Genomic DNA, 4,033 nt, shown 5'->3' with positions numbered 1-4,033 from the left:
AATAAATTATTTAATTGGATTTTATTTCCAAGGAATATTTTCTAGTCTTATGAGACCTAAACGCATGATAATATAACTTCGTTATATTTTTAAAATGATTCGTTTCGAAAATTAATTTCCTAGAGCGCGTTTCGTAAAAATAGTGAATAGTGCTCGGAGATTTTATCCGCGTAGTAGCACAATAAGCTTGGAATATTGGGGGCTTGTACTATGGTCCTAAAATAGGTAATCTTATGAATAAATACTCAAGTGATAGTTAGTAGTGCAATCGTTATAGGAATTTTTCGAAAGTTCTGCGTATAGCGGTAAAATTTGACGGTACGCGTTTTCACACGCGCGACTTCAATTGAAGGACTTTAGACCCTTATTTCGGGACAATTAAGAGTGAATAATGTTTATATTAACATGAGTGCATTAGAGGTTTAGTGCACTAGTGAACCAAACGCGCGAGAAAATCGAGCCTAAAAACGTGCCAAACGAGCCTTACAAGAGTTGACTTTGGAGCAATTTTTCACCACACATTTAATCTTCTTGGAGAAGCTAACTTAGATCAAACACACTCTCTCTTCTCTCTCCTCACAGCCGGCCAAGCTCTCCCTTCTCTCTAACTCATTTGCAACAAAAATTCTGCACACTAACCTCACTCAAAACCACCCCAAATCACCTCCAAATCACACCAAACTTGGAGACCACTTAGCAAATCTCTTGGAGGTTGGTTTTAGCTAACAAAAGGCTGCATCTTCACGGTTTCTTGGAGCTTCAAGAGGGCCGAAATTTTCTGGTCTTGCACACCCAAGGAAGAGGTAATGATCAACCCATGAATTCTTGTCTTTTGGAGGTTATATAGCAAGATTAAGCTCATGCATGCACTTAGTTACTTGATTATGGTGTAAAAATGTGATTGTGGGCTCTTGGAATTCCCACACTTGGGTTGTTGTTGCTGATGTGATGATTGATGGTGATTATATTGTTGGTTTAGTGATTATAATGATGCATTAGTGATGGGTAATTAGTGGAAACTCCTTTGGGTGTAAGAGGCTAAAACTTCCGATTTTGCCCCTGCTATGTTCGGCCATTTCCAGGCCAAATTTTAATGGTTTAATGGCTTGGATTGGATGTTTATAGGATGTATTTGATGTGTGAAAAAACTTCATTGGAAAATATTGGGGTTTGATGGAGCAAATGAATTTTTGTTCGAAACCAGCAAATCTGGAAACTGTCTCGCGTATGCCTCTGACCAGCAGTAGTATTTTGGCTATAACTCTGTCCTCGGATGTCGAAATCATGTGCCGTCGGTGGCGTTTGAAACTAGACATTCCTAGCTTTAATTTGGTATATAATGCACGTTCTGATTCCTTGTGACCAAGTCGAACCAAATGTTTTAAGTTCGCTGTCCTGTCACTCTGTTCATCTGGAATGAAGTGTTCAGGCAGCAACTTGATGCCCGAATTTGAACCAGATGGGTGCCGAATTTGGGAATGATTTCTTCTGTGATATTTTAACTCTATGAATGTATTTTCCAACAGCGTAAGCCACGCTCGATTCCGAGCTATATTGACTGAGTTGTGACTGAAACAAGTGGACTGCTCTGTTTTGGAAAACCCTAATGTTTGGACTGGTTTGGAACCAAATCTTGGAGTGAACTTGTTAGTTGATGTTTTTGATATTAAACACTTACCAAAGATATTATGGGTGTATCTTAGACCCTTATTTTACAAATGAACCATGGTTGGATAACTTTCTTGGTTAAACGATTGGAAATTTGGAAAATGAAAGTCAAAGGCAGATTGCCTTAGGATTTTTCTTGAACTTTGGTTGGCTAATTAACTACCTTGCCGAAGGTATTTTTCCCCGAAATTCGATATAGGGATACTTTCCATATAGTATTGAAATACTGCCAATTTTGGTGCCGATTCAAGTTCGTTTCGATACCCAATTGAATTACTAAAGTTAGAGGTTCAAATCTGGAAAATTCTCATCCAGTCTTGAATTTGCTCAACTTCGGGCTACCGTATCTCGGTGCTCGAAACTCCGATTCTTGATCCGCTTGTTTTGTCATACACTTCACTTGCAACACTAATTGAGCTGAAAATTTCAGAGGCCGGTTTGCAACGTGCGAATCGTGCCGAATTTTCAAAGTTGGCCGAAATCCAACTCAAATCTGCCTTGTAAACTGAAGCTGCGTCTTCAAACCCATTTTTGATCACTTTCCGCCTCGATTCATGGAAAAGTGTCTTCTAGGAACTTATAGTACTCTCTCAGAGGATTCCAACGGTATAAAGTTTTCCAATTCTCGACTTATATCGAGCGAGTTACGATTTTTCAAAGATTTATCGTAAAACTGAAAAATTTTCCAATTTCAAAGAAATAGAGTTTTTCAAAAACTCTTTATTCTTTTGATGTTCTTAAACATTTTGTTTACGATTTTCATGATCAAAACTCAAATAATATTGTACATGATAAAAGACAAGTTGAACCTCGATTTACGTGTAATTGAGGTTCCTTTTTGCAAAATAATTCTTAGATTGTACTAGTGAACAATCTTTCTTGATAAGTGGGTTAATTGTGTAATTATCCACTATTAAATTGCCAGGCGCGCAAGGAGACCTTCAAGAGGATCTCACCGTGGACACTTGAACTTCCGGGAAATAATTCTTATTGAATTGCTCGGTGAGTGTCAAGTGTATGAATTTGATACTTGCTTATTGTGATACTTGTTGGGAGTTTTAAAAATAAGGGCGGGTGCGTACTTTATCGCACTCGTTCTAATTTCAAATGAATGAATGAATGAATGAATGAAATGTATTGAATGAATGAATGAAATGCAATGTCATGTCATGAATGCTTGTGTCGTTGGAGTGAATCTCCTCGACTACCAAATGAATGGGGGACGCCCAAACTCATAGGCCGTCCTTAGACTCGAGCCAGCAATGGGCTTGGTCGGGGATTTGGACGAGCCATGAGATTATAAGCTCGACCTAATAAGAGGTCCTGCTTGGCATACTCGCAGAGTATCGCCCAATAATAGACTTGTGGGCCCTTGAGGTGTACGGTGGACGGAGGGAAGTAAGTGGTGATCTACGGAAATGGAAATACCGACCCGGTTGACAGGAGGGTCAATGCGGGAAGGTATACGAATGACAACGGCAGATCGAGTGGAACTTAGCTCCTGAGAGCTACTATATCCTTGAATTGTTTCTGATTACTTTTCCTGTTTGAATAATTGATTATTGAAAAGACGTGATTTTATTTATTAAGTTGGGATTGTTATTTGATTACGTGCTTGCATGTGTGTTCTTGGCCTCACGAGCGTTTAGCTCACCCTATAGTTTTGTTTTCCTTAACAGGACCGACTCTTGGAGAATTATGGAGAAACCATCTGTTGTAATTTTGTTAAGACTCCTGTTATATATCTTGACTAGGCCCTGGTTTGGATTGTACTTTTGGAAATTGTAAACTTGAAAAGTTTGGGCCCTGATGTGTACTTTGAATTGAAGTCGTTTCATGATTACCCGATGTACTGGATATACATTAAGTGACTTATTAAGCTTGAACGCTTCCGCATTATTGTATTCATGTTGCTCTCGTCGAAGTGTTTAGTTCGATTTTAAATTGAATGGATTTGCTCGAGTCCTGGCGTGAGCTGGGCAGGCGTCCGCGGATACCCTTTGGTCCGCCTTAGGGAGATGTGGGGCGTCACAGAGTGAAGTTTCCTATTTTTCTGATTTTTGTTGGATTTTTTCTGTTTTCCATGATTGATTATGATTGAGCTTGAATTGATGGTTCCAAATGGTGTTTTATAGCTCTCTTGTGCGTTAATTGTAGTTGATTGCGGAAAATTTCCGCTTGTGCAAAAAATTTCAGATTTAGGGTTTCAATTGGGGCTTTTCTATGGTTGATTGTTGAGCTTCTAATTGGCTATAATTGAGGGGTATTGTGACCCTAATTAAGTATATTGTATGGCTTATGAATTGTTTGGGTGCTTGTGGTTATATTGGATGGTTTTAATGGTTGTTTTGTAGGTTGGAAAAGC

At 38.9% G+C, this 4,033-nt stretch overlaps 1 long non-coding RNA gene across 1 annotated transcript; it reads left to right on the top strand.

Annotated features, from left to right (window-relative positions):
* The first annotated feature begins 557 nt into the window (after positions 1-557).
* LOC140007479 (uncharacterized) lies at positions 558-3,572 on the top strand. Its single transcript, XR_011814791.1, has 2 exons — positions 558-803; positions 3,348-3,572. It is a non-coding gene; the product is annotated as an uncharacterized lncRNA (long non-coding RNA).
* Positions 3,573-4,033: the final 461 nt, after the last annotated feature.

The sequence above is a fragment of the Coffea arabica genome, chromosome 5c, assembly GCF_036785885.1.
Source record: "Coffea arabica cultivar ET-39 chromosome 5c, Coffea Arabica ET-39 HiFi, whole genome shotgun sequence".
NCBI classification, from domain to species: Eukaryota; Viridiplantae; Streptophyta; class Magnoliopsida; order Gentianales; family Rubiaceae; genus Coffea; species Coffea arabica.
The sequence above is the reverse complement of the archived record's forward strand: the minus strand, read 5'-3'. Positions and strand labels throughout refer to the sequence as shown.